A 15,029-nucleotide genomic window follows, 5' to 3' on the forward strand; every position below is an offset into this window, starting at 1 on the left:
TCCCAACCAATACATAACACAACATATAATCTTAATTACCATTAATCTTCCAAGCTCAACAAGAACAACAACAACACATTAACAACATTATCCATTTCGATACAAGAAACTATACTAACACCATATTAACTTCTACAACAGCCCACAAACAATTACAACTCCACTTGAACCATTAAATACCTTCATTCTCATCATAAAATCCACAACAACAACCCAAAATATTAATTCAAAATCAATGTCCACCATATTTCTACACAAAACAGCCCCTATGGCTCAACAACATTCCACCATCAACATACATAATTTTTCATAGACTTTCAATCCATTTTTTCTAAGTTACAACAAGTCCAAAATCCCTATTAAAACATGTAGAACATGATCACCCCTTACCTTAGCAACTTGACTTCTCAACTTGGCTAGAATTGGTGAATTGAAATAATACTTGTTCTTGCTACTCCAATGGCTACTCCACGTTGCTATGCACCTTCCAAAGGGTTGAAATGCTTGAAGAAAATATTTGTTTGAATCAATTCTGCCCAGCCATGGCCGTGGGCTTACAAGAGCATCCATGGCATGTTCCTCTTTCAATTGAAACATCTAAATATGTGAACACTTTAGACCTTGATTTGCCATGGAAATTATCATCTTTCAGGCTGAAATTTTATGAGTCATCCTCTCTTGACTTTCATTTTTGTGATGAAAAATGAGTAGCCTAGTCATCTTTTTTTTATGTATGCCCTCCATAGTGGTGACACATGTCCAACCAATCACATGTGTCCCATTATCCTCCATGAACCAATCATATTCATCCATATGTTGTGGGGCCCACTTAGTGCACTAATGACTTGATTAATATTAATTAATCACTAATCCCCACTTAATAATCTAATCATGGTTAATTAATCCCAAATCTCCATTAATATTTCCATGCCGATTAAAATTTATAAGCAATTCGTGCATTAATAAAAACCGGGGATTAAAAGTCCTTGTCTCATATCCATAAATAATCTTGTCCTTGGACTTATGCCGATTAGCTTACGAATAATCCGTCGTATAAAAATACGGGATATAACAAGGAGGAGGGGAGTTGGGTGAAAAAACAAATAAAGAAAATCAAAATTTTTAAATTTTTTTTTGGAGGGTGGGGGAGGTTGCGAGGAGGAGGAGGAGGAGGGGAGGGGGGTGAAAAAATAAATAAAGAAAATCAAAAAAAAATTTTAATTATTTTTTTTTGGGGGGAGGGGTCGGGGGTTAGGGGGTTGGGAGGAGGAGGGGTGAAAAAAATAAATAAAGAAAATAAAAAAATAATTGGCTAGGGGGTGGGGTGAGGGGCGGGGGGAGGGGCGTGGGGGGCATGGGGTTGGGGGCGGAGTCTGGGCGGGGGCGGGTCAAAGTGTTAAAAATAAAACTTGAGTGCAAAGTATTAAAAATAAAGTTGAGGGTCAAAGTGTCAAAATGGAAGCTTTTTGGCAACTTCAAAACCCCTTAATCACTAGTAGAAAATTATCACCTCCACCTAATAATTAAAACTTGAGCCACCTCTCGTAAAATAAAAAACTAAAGAGTCACCAATAATTAAATGCCCCAGGTTTCTATGGTTGTTTTCTTTTTTGGGGTGAAGTTGTTGAAATGAAGTGAGAGAGAAAAGAGTTTGATCAGCTCTTCCGTAATTACTCTCCCTCCTTTTTGGAAAAAAGAAAAGGACGTCAAACGTATAATAGAGCTTATATAATACGCCACCAGACAATACATAATAGGCGTGGCGTGATCATTATTCTTACGTAATGTGTTGTTATGTATTGTCTTATGAATTTAATTTGTAATGTATTATTATGCATTCCTATGAAAGATATTTTTAATTGCGTCATTTTAATTTGTTTAATCAAAATATTATGAAAAATCATAACATGATATGTGTTATGTAGTTTTGCTAATTATCGATTACTTTATAAAATCATAAAGTCCAAATTTTAACATGTTTATCAAAAAAATTTATAGTAATTGCAAAATGAAAAAGGCACGTTCTGCATTAAAAATTATAAAACGACGTCTTAATGTGCAACTTTACTTTCCCCAAAAAAACTAATTTGTTCCGATGCAAAAAGTCAGTAGCATATGTACAAGTAATGAAAATATACATTCTTTTGGCTTAAAATCTTACTACTAGTATTTACTAGCAAATATTGTTGAGAGTCAAAGAAGAGAACTTTTTACAGTTTAGCTAATTTAGCACTAACTATTCCCTCAATTGATCCAATCAAGCCCAATACAGATACAATCAAGCAAATCATGCTGAAACCTTCAAGAAGTAGCCATTTTTTTGTCCATGCTCCAATTTTCCTTTGCACAATGTATATTTCCACTAGGAAATACACAGTCATAGGCCAAAAGTTCAATGCTTCCAAGATTCCTAATACCTGATTGAAATATGGAAATGCCATTGCTATTGCTGTTGTAAATATAACATATAATGTCCAAAAACATAACTGAAAGAGGTTCAACTGAAGTTCTGGCAACACCAGGAGTTTGATCGGGTAGAGCTTCTTCACGAATTTGTTCTCTGAGTAAGCCTGTCAAGTGGGCCGGGCCGGGCCGGGCCGGAGTCGGGGTCGGATAGTTAGTGGGCAAGCGGAGGAGGAGAAGGGGTGTCGGTACCGCCTCTACCCTAGTGTACATAGCGGTTAAGTAAGGTAGGCCGGTTTTTAATTATTTTTAAAAAAAATTCTAATGCTAAAATCTATTAAGTTTGATACTTTAAAATCTAGTTGTAATCAATTTTATTTTAACCATCAAGTTCCTTAAATTATACTTTGGCCCTATTTTCAATCTATAAATACCATTCATTCTTCTCCATATTGCCTCACAATTCCCTACTCTCCTCTTTCCCTAAATTTCCTACTTATCTAAATCTCTCTCTCTCTTCCAACTTCCAAGTTCAAATTTCAAAATTTAAATTTAATGGATAATGATAATCCTCCAGCTCCTCCTCCAGTCCGAAGATCAATTTCAAGTTCGGGTGGTTGCATTTTGAGCGAGTAGATTTAGAACATGTTAAATGTCAACATTGTGGTCAAATATTCTCCATAAGTCCGAACCGGTTTGGGGGTATCGGTCCGTTACGTAGGCACTTGGACAAAAGGCACAAAATTGAACTTTGAAGTGTTATCTCTTCTTTAAATTTCTCCATCGATGCTAGCATTTTGAACTTTTCATTTGTAATAAGTTAACCGTTCAAGTTTGTATGTTTTGAATTTGCAATGTTATCAATTTAACTTTGAAGTTTTATTTTAAATTTCTTATGTAGTCTTCTATCACATTCTCAACTTTTTATAATTTTTAGCACTTAAATAGCCGTTGGAAGTCTTCATTCCAACAACATATTCAAGATATATACAAATATACCATTAACGTATACAAGATATACACAAATATACCACTTAAATATTTAAAAAAAAAATTAATTCGAGCAAGGCTGGCCGGGCCCCACGTAAATGCACTGGCCGTCATGGGCGGCTATTTCTCCGGTTTAAATGGCATGTCCCCCAATTTTTTCCCCACTAGCCTGCCCCCACTACCCCTTCCGGGTTGGGGGCGGCCGGCGGCGAGTCGGGTTAGGTGGGGGCGGCCGACTCCGGCCAATTGACAAGGTTGATTCGGGTACCTCTCCGAGTTGCCCATTTTTCTACAAATGCAAACACTGGCTGGCTGTATACCTAAGGGAACGAGCATTTTGTTCGTGTTGAGTTAAAATTTCCATAAACCAAGAAAAAGGTGAAAATAAAAAGCACTCGAATTTTAGTACTATAGTTAGACCTCTCTCTAATGGCCTTCCTCTATAACAATATTTCACTATAACAGCCATATTTTTTGTGGAACCGATTTTTCATGTTATGTTATATAATATGTTTCTATAACATCATTTTGCTATAACAGACAAAAGATATTGAGCCAAATGTGATGTTATAGATAGCTTTGACTGTACCTGATATCCTCCAACCAAATGCAGGACTATGCAGGCATTGGCAAAGTCAACACGCCAAAACAGCTCATAAGAACCTGTCAAGATGTTCCCTGGTGTGTCGTTCCCGAAGGCTGCATATCCAAAGTGTTGGGATCGAAATCAGAGGGTGTCATGCGGAACCTAATAATTCCAAACCTTGAACATCGATAAATCAGACGACAAAAAGAACTATACTAAAATAAGCATAATATTATTATATGATTTAGCCAACTGGCCTACATATGAAAAACTAAAATAAAAGCATAAAACTATTGAGAGAATAATCTCCCCCTAAACAAAACTCTTTAAGGACTATATTGTGGATGTTATTGTGTTGTGAATGAGAAGAACAAATTATCTATTTATAGAAATCTAAATCTTCTCCTAAAAAAAGGAATAAATATGGTACAATCCTTTTTCACAAAGAAAACCTTTTCTATCAAGAAATCTTTTTTGAAGTAAAACACAATTATGATAAAATTCAAATAAAGTAGGAAATTCAGGACAAACCCTAACAAATCTCCCCTTAGCCTGAATTTTCTGGCAAACTAATTTGGATTTTTCATCTTCACATAAACTTCATTAGTGATGCTGCCATGGTTAAAAATATTATGGTTTAAAATTGGTCTAAAAATATTTTGCTTTATTTTTAAAGATATAACAGCAGAAATGTTGAAAATATGGTTGAAACTTCGTCTCCACATGTAGCACTTCATACTTTTTTTTTTTTTTTTACTCATTGGATAAAAAATCTTCATTATCTTCAATAGGCTGCAGCTTGATCTGAATCTGCTTTGAACATGTCTTTAATCTCGTTGAGTCTCGTTCGATACTCACTTGTCGATCAAAATCGAGGGCATCACGTTTAAGCCAATAATTGCAAACCTCGAACGTCGATAAATCAGACGACAAAAAGAACTACACTAAAATAAGCATAATATTAGTATATGATTTGGCCAACTGGCCTACATATGAAAAACTAAAATGAAAGCATAAAACTATTGAGAGAAATTCTCCCCCTAAACAAAACTCTATAAACGACTAAATTGTGGATGCTATTGTGTTGTGAATGAGATGGATAAATCATCTATTTATAGAAGTCTAATTCTTCTCCTAAAAAAGGAATAAATATGGGAGAAAAGAGGCAGCACAGATAGAAGAAAGTGGTGATAAGTATCGCGTTTATTGAGGCCTTCTTCATGGTCTTGTTTTCTAGTGGAGGTGATTTTAGTGTATCCTTCACTCCATAAAAGAGACAGATTTAGTATTAACATAAATATTAGCAGTCTTTGTGATACTTTTAGTGTAACTATTCGTCTATTCCAACTAGAGCGTTCAGTATTATGGTTGGTTTGTTTCAGAAACATTAGCTAAGTTCATCTTCAGATAAATCCAGATATTAAGAATAGAAAACAGTAGACGAAATTTGTGGAATATCATTACATAATACCTGTATCTTGAGGAGAATAATCAAGTAAGGATAGGAAAAAAGCATTGTCTCTGAGTAGTGTGATAAGCAGTGTCGGCATTTAAAGAAGTGGAATGAACAAATCACGGTAAGAGCATCATATTAAGAAAATGGAAAACACAATTGAAATAATATGAATAAGGCATACTCAAGTAATCCCTCCGTTTCCTTTTACTTGTCTGATATTTAAAAGATGTTTTGCCATTTATTTGTTCATTTGGTAAAATTAAGAGAGATTTTTTTTTCAATTTTAAACCCTTGTCATGTGTTGCTCCCAAACGCACACGCAAGTATACGGTAATTAATAAAGTAATATACCGTTAAGTCCGTATATCGATCCTACGTAGACTTAGATTATCTCGTTAAGCTAATTCAAATTCGGATGAAACTATTCAAGAAAGTGAAAATCAAGATGTTTATTGTACTAAACTAAAACTCGAAAAAGTAAAACAATTTGTGATGGGTGTTTTTGTGATCGTGGAATATCTTGACGAAGATTGTAAAGAATTATCGATTTGAGAGAAAGATCTAGGGTCATGGCTTTTCTTGACAATCTAGCTGATCTTGTGACAATTCCACCTATTTTATTTCCCTTCGGGTTACTAGTTGACGGGTTAATTATACTTATGATATTCTCTCGAACTACTCACAAGCCTCCGTACGATTTACTATAACGCCTATATCTCTATGGTCATCGAGGTAACAAGAACGCATTTATTTCTCCGTATTCAACTAAGTAGGCTAAAGGTTATATCTCTATCCTCGCAGTAAACGATTAAATCGAACAAACTCTATTTATTCTTATTACGTACGTGAATTCCTTTCTCAAGTCCAATTCGCGCACCACGTATAGTGTCTAACTATTGGCCGTATAATCAAACAATTAAGATCAAGAATAAATAAGCAACCCAAAATATGAAAAATCAATAGATAATAATTGTCATTAGACCAACTTTCAAGTCTGTCGCCACAACCCTAGAATTAAGAAGTTTAGCTACTCATGATTCGATCATAGACAAAAGAATTCATGAATAATCTAGGGTTGAAAAAGATGAAAAATAAAATAAACCTAGAGAGAGAAAATAGAACGGTGGCTTACAAGTCTTTGAATAATCCCAAAGACACCGTTTTCGCCTAATAAAACGTTATATATAGTCTAGGGTAAAAACAAAAAATAAGTAAACCTATTCCTAGTCGAACCGGAAAGCTTGCGCGTGAACCCCGCTTTTCCTTCCGCATCGCGGAAGGATCGCGCAATCTACCGAGGCCCCGCTCGCGGAAGGAAAGCCCGACGGTAATGCCCGGTGCGGGTTTTGTCCGCTTTCTTCACGCAATGCGGAAGAAAAAGCGGACCCTTCGCCGAATTATTTTCCTTTTAGTTCATCCTTTAGGGTTTCGACTCGTCACCCCGTAATCGTCTAATCGTCATATGCTCCAAAATCAATCACTTTAAGCACGCTTTTCCATCGTTTGTCATCATCGTACCTATACACATGAAATATAACGACATAAGTTCAAATACGACGATTGCATCATGAATTAAGCGATAAAAGTCATAAGAGTAGGATGTAAAATGACACAAAACATGATATTTGTGCCAAATATCATCATGTAATTAGTTCTCATAATTTATTAGAATACTAGTAAAAAGTTAGATTTTCAAATCCAAATTAATATGTACAACTTAGAAATATAAGTACTTAGAAACTTTTCATTGTGAAAGCCCCCAAAGAACTGAAAATATTTAAAACAAAAGGACAAAATATATGCAATCCACAAGGTTTCGAACTCCTGACCACGGTTCATTTAACCGCGCATCGGACTAGGCGAACTAGATATTCTCTTTGTTTAGCTGTGTCAACTTATATTATTTGTACGGATATTTTAATTTTTTCATACTAATTAAATATGCATATTTAATAAATTTTTCCGGTGAAGGATGACACCCCTAGAGCCTATGTGCGTCTGCCCCTGTCTCCGAGTGCCTGGAAAACTAACCATATCTTCTGAGCAGCACTCCTTGTTGGTACTCCCACTATGCTTCCCTTAATACCCCTATTATCTACAGATACACGAGATTCTTCGATATATTTTTGGAACTTGAGATGAAAGACAAGAAACAGATAGAAAGAGAGAAGTCCAAGATTTACCAATCACTTTAGAAAATCCAAGGCCCAATCCAATAAAAGAGTAACAAAATGACATTAATGCAGCAACAACAGACAACCACACCATGTTATGAAAATCAGGTATTTGCGACGTTATTATCTAAATAATGCCAAAAATCAGCATGGAAATGCTTGTCGCAGTCCCGTAATCAGCTTTTTCTCCTCCTTTGTGGTAATAATTTGATCTCTGGATTTCTCTGCAAAAATTGTCAGAGGGATTAATAAGTTTTCAGAAGCATATTTCGCTAGGCATCACTATAATGGATATAATGTTATCTGATAACCGGACCACATGGGCATAGTAAATTAAAGTGACACGCTTATTGTTATTGAGGCACTTTCAAATTCAGAGAGACAAAAAACTAAACTCTGTGTATATATATATGGCTAACTAACCTCATACTTGTTGCACTTGTAATTGCATAGGCAATACCAGTTCCATAGAAGCTCACATACTGAAGCAAACCACACAACCACGTCCATTTCTTGCCTGGACGAGTAAGTCAAAATACATAAAATACGCTTCTAATCCCCTCCCCGCAAAAGAAACTGCTGAAAGAGTTTCTAAGATAATTCTACCAAGATTAACTCTAATAGTGTCAATGTAAGAGGGGTTTCACGTTCCTGTTATGGGATCAGTTGACCTGTAACAGTCACATAGTAGGGATGCAGATATGTATGTAACAACTGCAAAACAAAGCATGGTGATTGGCCCCGCAATCCATCCTCATTGTGCTGCTGCACCAGGCTAGAGACAGAACACCAGCTCCGATTACAGCTGAAATAATATGCGCAACTCCAGTCCACAAAGTTCCTGGCAGGAAAATACATGTCGACCATTCTTTCTTAAATTTAATCCTAGTCAACGTTAAGCACTGTAGAAAATTTCAGACAACTTAAAGCTTTACCAGTTCTAATTGCATCTACATCATCTTTGTCTGAAGTTTTCTCTTGTTCTACAGAACGTTCAAATCAATCTATCTCAGATGGCCGCTAAGAATTTATAGATATAGGACCCTTGAAGCAACTCTCAGATAAAACATAGAACGCATAAGGCCTTCACCTACTAGTAGAAACGTTGAAAGAAGTAATTCTCTAATATTCCTTCCTTCAGAGAAAAGCACCATAGTACCACATAGAAGTGCTAAGTTCTCATCAGTCATCATATTAATGGAAAGCTAGGAGGGAAGAAAATATGTTGGAGTTGGCCACAAGTTGTATCAACAATGATGGAACTTCCACTAATAAAGAAACGTTTGGTTGTAGCTCTTTTGTTGTAATTCTAGTACCCTTTAACTGCAAATAGATACAACTTTTGAAAATAAAATATCTACTTGCCATATAATTACAAAAAGCATCAGTCCAAAGGGGTCCTAACTTGTAACCAACTTGAAACCATGAGATAGACATTCCACAACAATTTTCACCAAAGGGGGATGACTATTTAAACGCAGAGTTCAATAACTTTTACCAATTTTTGGTCTTGTCACTATGGCCAGATCTGGAAATTAGATATTTGCATTCGCACACTACATGTGCATGTATCTTTCAAGGCCTAACAGATTATAGCCAAACTTAGATTCAAATCAATGTGAAAACTTTTTGGGTATTAATATACTGGTAGGGTTCAGCCTAACCCCCACCGATCCGGTGGCTTTTGATTTAAAACAAAAAGATTCAACGAAAAATCTGGTCGATGTGACTGGACTGCCAAGCCATTATGAAAATTTGTAATGTCACAATAAGGTTAACAGAAAACTAGGGAGTATCTCAAATACTCCACAATCTTTACATTGTTTCAATGATGACATATAACCTATCAATTTCATAATGCCACTTGAATTCTCAATAATTGGTCATATTCATATTTTTTGTTCTTTTTATTAGACTTTTTTCTTCTTCTTCCTATTACTACACATAATTGTTCAGTCTTCTTTTCCAAAATAGTCTTACTCTTTTATGACAGATAAATTATGATGATGATAATAACAGTTCTGTAAAAATGTATGATAAGAAGGTATATCAAATCCCAAGAAAGTGAGTTCTCTCACCTGGCTAAGTCTTGGTGACAAAGTTATTAACATATGTGCTAGTTTAAGGCAACACGTACCAGATAATCAGGTAGTCGAGGTGGTTAAATTGGCCCAGACACTACTGTTGTAAAAGACAATAATAAAAAGGTAAAGGAAGTACGAACTAATGTTTAGTCTTTGATGAGTTTATATATTCAAGATAATGTGAAAGCGTAGCAGTACCAAATCAAACGGGGCGAGGTGGTTAAACTGGTCCGAACACTACCATCATAAAAAGACAATAATACTCCCCACCATTCTTCCTAGTAACTATAACACCAGCAGATCGAACTTCTCTGATACATACACCATTATTAGTCCTTTAATTTCCGAGTAACCTTTAAAATTCCAACAAGAATCTCTTGGTATCTTTTTACATTAATTTTGATGGGTAATTTGATTTTTATAGATGTATAAAGGTCCGTCAAGTTTAGAGGGATATTTGGTCTCGTAACATTTTGTTTGAGGTTTCCCACTTTTTATTAGTATAGATACAAATTGATGGTCAATTTATTACTCAATTAAATACTCATTGTTCAAATCATTCACTACATAATCTCCATAATCTGCTAGATCTTTGTTCAACCTACAACAGCCTCTAATGTGCCATCATAATCAAAGAAATCATTTTGCACTCAAGGGTGTGACCTAATGGTCAATGAAGTGGATACAAACCTCGGAGAATTAGCACTACTATGGCCATAGTGAATTTGTACAAAAGAGTAGTTGGAGAAATTTTACTTTTGATAGCTAAATGTAATAGTTAATCCCTTTTTGTTATCCACTTCTGTGAAGGATTACAATTGACACTTATGTTAGCTCTTCAACTACTCTTATTTCTCTTTTTACTGCTTTAAAGCTCACACTAATCTTTATGTTAGCTCTTCATCTCCTTAGCCTTGAATGGTAAAGAAACAAGAGTCTACTGGAAAATGTATAGTTTAGAACTATATATAGTTTATGTCTTTAGAGTTGACTAGTTTTTTTTTTTTTTTGACAGATGAAAGAATTGTATCTGCTCTTGACAGCTTAAGAGTTGAAACGGGGAAGCAGCATGTGGGGGTACCTCCATGCATTTTAACTTCATTTCTTGATACACCTTTAGTCGTAATTCTTTGATTCCTTTCCTTATACTCATCACTAGTTTAGTCTTCAATCTGTTGGTTCTATGATGAATATCTAATGACTTAGATACATTTGTGTGATTAATATTTTCTGCACTTGATGCCTTAGATGCCTACCAATTAACTTTAACTTTGATTTCCTGAATGTTCTGTTGTAATTAAAGTTGTAAACTAAACAAAAACTCCATAAATATACTTACTGATTATCCTTTCATGTGTTATAGGCTTTCTTTACATGATTAGCTTCACATGCTTTTTAATGATTCAGATCCCTATGCTGTGATGTTAGAGAGGGAGAAGACGTGAAGAACTTAGTTGCCTTTGCGAAACAAGAGCTTAAATACATTGACATATATATGGGTATTTAATCTTAACCCTCAATTTGCTTGAGATGATGATATGGCTACAAATGCTATACATGTTCTTCATATCAGAAATCCAATTCTCTGTCTGATTTAATCGTTAATGTTTTCTTTTTATCCTTTCATTTGACAGTTTGTTCAAGTATTGTTAGTGGTACTTAATCCATAAAAAGTTATTTTTGAACTGGTGCAAAAGCCATGATAGAAATATTAGAGTTAATTCCTTGGATGGTCACCTATTTATTGAAATGACCTACAAAGTCACTTTTTTTTTTTTTTTTTTGGGATAACAAGGTCACCCAACTATTGCTTTTTAATTCAGAAAATAACAAACAACCATTTGGCATGACGTGTCATATTAAAAACTCTTTTTTAAGATAAGAAAATGGGTCTACTTAGATGACATGAGAATGATCTAAACCCAGAACATCAGTCAACACCCATAAACTTGAGTTCAAGTAAATTTTCACTCAACCAAATCATTCCACATTACCTTACAAGCACATGCAAAGGGAATTTGACAGACCTTTTAAATTTTCTAATTAACAGGTTTCTTTGTAGTAGTGAATGAGCACCATCTAATTCTTTGCCGAAAAGCCTAGTGGCCTTTTTCTCTTAGTGCAATTGGGAGAAGGATTCACCGTTCATGAAATCCTGAGTTTCTCTATCAGTCATCTCCATCAATTTTGTGTTATTTTTTAAAGAATAGGGAAGGATTAGGAGAAGAGATGAAAGGCTTAAGGAACGGCGATGAGGGTTTGAACAAAAGAGAAAGGTGAAGTAGAAGCAAAGGAGTATGTTGCCTAATATTTTTTGGGTGCAAGTTATATACACTGACACAACATAATATTTTTTTACGTTACGTTATCACTGTAATATATAACATATATTGTAACATGTTTGTTACCATTTTAATTACTACTTACCAATTAGTGCTTATAATAGTAAAGGTTCACAATATTTAATTTTGACAGGTTATTCTTCGCATTGAATCTGTAATAGTTACGTTGTGTATTTAGATGAAGTTACTTGAGCTCTAGTTTGTAGGTATTGAGTGATGTTCTGGGTTTTGATCATTCGTGTCATTTAAGTAGACACATTTTCGGGTTGGTTAAATGAGTATAAGGGACATGGGTTAAATAGGTTTTATTTTTTTAAAATGGGGTTTTAATATGACATGCATGCCAAATGGGTGTTTGTTATTTTCTGAGTCAAATAGCATTAGTTAGGTGACTTCGTTGTCTCAGAAAAAAGTGACCATCCAAGAAACTAACTCCAAATATTTGCATGTTCATAGTTCATATGATTTCCATCTGGATCGTCTAACACATCAATATCTGGTAAAAAAGAGATGGTAAAAGAAATGGGAAAACTTTGTAGTGTGTAAACTTTGTGGTGTGTATTGTAAAGTTGTAATTGATATAAGTGCTATTTATTCAGTCGACCCCAAGGTGGTAATTCTTGTATTTTAGTTTTAGTCATTGAGAAACTTATATGTTGAAATGTTAATATTCTAATTTTTGTTGGTTTCTCATGAATTCTTGAGAATGAAACAGATCTATAATGCAGGATCAAATGCATATAGCTTCAAACCCCTGGATGAAGATTTAATGTGAGGTCTCTTGCACTTTACTTGTGTCCTATATTTGTTTATTCATGCTTTTAATGAACTCGATTTGTGTGCAGTCGTCACTACAAATACTCTTGGTTTGATGATATGTGGTCGTGAGGTAAATTGCATCGCTATGTTTGCTAACATTTGTTATTTTAGGCTATAAACTTGATGCAGAATCAGCCATATTTTTAATATTGATGGGGCTTGCTCAGATGGAAGACCAACCCCCAAGGTATCTTTATTCCTTCCCTAGGGCACTCAATTTATGCATAATGTATTAGAAATATTCATTATTCCTGCCGGCTCCAGTAACTTCACCATTAAAAAATTTCCTAAATCACTGGTACTGCTTAACTTCCAGCAAAATACTCACCTTCTAAGCTCGATTTCATAGTTGACTAAATGGGTAGCTTGGCAAAGCGCCAACTAATGCACCACCTACTAGTGTCACATATGAAGATAAAAATGAAACAATCAAGAAAATTCTGTGGATTTATCAAGCGCAATGAAGAGCCTGACTTGCTACCCTCTAGCAGTTTTCCTGTATCGTAATTAAGAGCCTCACCGCTAGGATTCAGAGGATGTGTAAGAAACTAGAAATGTATCAAAAATTTTCAACTCAGATTGTGTTCTATGAGAGAAATGATCATCTGAAGATCTCATAAATATTTTGTAATATCTAAAGAGGCCGAGCAAAGAAATAGTCGTCATTATCAGAAGAACTAAATGAAGAATAAACAGGGGAAACAATTCATCAATGGTTAAAACTCAAAAAATGAATGTCTATTCTTCTTGTCGATTTATCTTTGTTCTATCTCTCATTTAAGGCAAACCATGAATCTCAAGCAAAGTATGATGAGGATGATGATGTATCAGCCAGGACCTTCAAAGATGTCACAAATGATCTTGTCAGCAAAGAAAGCAGCTATTACATCAATTATAAGGGTGGCTTGTTTAATGCTATTATTTAAGAACTATTCCATTCTTCTACTTGTATAACTAGGGTTTGATATAAAAAACGGAAGTCTCATAGAACTTTAAAAAGAAAACTTCCTTTTCACATTAAACAAGCAAAGTAGTTTTGGATGAAATTCGATATAGAACCTAATCAGTGGCGGAGCCAGGAATTTGGGGAAGGGTGTGCAAATTTTGTTCTCACTTGTGTTAAGGGTGTGCAAAATTAAATATATACTCATAATCGCTAACATTTAACCTATGTACACCGCGTAATTTTCCGACGAAGAGTGTGCACCTGACCACCCTTTGCCTAAGGTGGCTCCGCCCATGAACCTAATGGCCATAAGATGTCAACTATGTCATAGCACGGATCTAGATTTTCAATTCGCCTCAACTTGTATGTCAACATTTTGGTTGAAGAATTAGATTGGAGAGGACCCATATATCAGCTAAAATTACAAAATAACAATACATGTACGTGCGACCATACCTCAAGTTGTTCTTCAGTGAAAGAATCTTTCTGAACTGTTCCATTTGTCCATATTAGTATGTCGAAACTCTGAGCCACAGCTTTTGTCACGGTCGATTTTACAGGTGATGGTTTAGAAACTGCAACAACCCTCCCGGTCGTTATGGAAAAAATAGGATCACCCCACCAAATAGAACCTTCCCAAGGGTAGAACGAGCTAATAAAAACTTGGTTGTAAAAGTCTAAGAACTGAAAACTTGACTTGTTTGTGATTATTGTTTGATTGTGTTGAGTCCATTGGGAGAGGGAGAGGGGGGGGGGGGGGGGGGGGAGGGGGTGATGTAGGAAATTAGAACTCCGTCAGAAATTCCAAGGCCACGGGTGAGTACGTATGGCATTTTTATATCAATGTGCAAGTTTTGTTGTGTTTGTGATGCCTCGAATGAAATGTTGGGTGGTAGAGTTGAAAAATTATGAAATTAGCGAGCTTACTGGCTCAGTGGTACTGTTGTGGCGGGACAGCAGTAGCGGCGGGTGGACCGCCGCCGCGGTCAGTCGAGCTTGGGTATGTCCGCTATGCCGGGCACTGGACCGCTGTAGCGGTGCCACTATAGCGGGATCAGGCCCGCCACAGCGGAGGGAAGGATTTAGTGAGGTCCGTACAAAGAAAGTGCTTTTTCACTATGACGGGACCCGCGCAATGACGGATGGGCCGCGCGGCGTCGACGGGACGTAATGTCGCTTTTAAATACTTAGTTCCGAATTCTTTATCCATAAAACTCCAAAACAGTTCC

At 35.7% G+C, this 15,029-nt stretch overlaps 1 pseudogene; it reads right to left on the reverse strand.

Annotated features, from left to right (window-relative positions):
• Positions 1-2,183: 2,183 nt before the first annotated feature.
• Positions 2,184-8,799, reverse strand: LOC132063908 (probable amino acid permease 7; annotated as a pseudogene).
• Positions 8,800-15,029: the final 6,230 nt, after the last annotated feature.

The sequence above is a fragment of the Lycium ferocissimum genome, chromosome 1 (genome assembly GCF_029784015.1).
Source record: "Lycium ferocissimum isolate CSIRO_LF1 chromosome 1, AGI_CSIRO_Lferr_CH_V1, whole genome shotgun sequence".
In the NCBI taxonomy this organism is placed as follows: Eukaryota; Viridiplantae; Streptophyta; class Magnoliopsida; order Solanales; family Solanaceae; genus Lycium; species Lycium ferocissimum.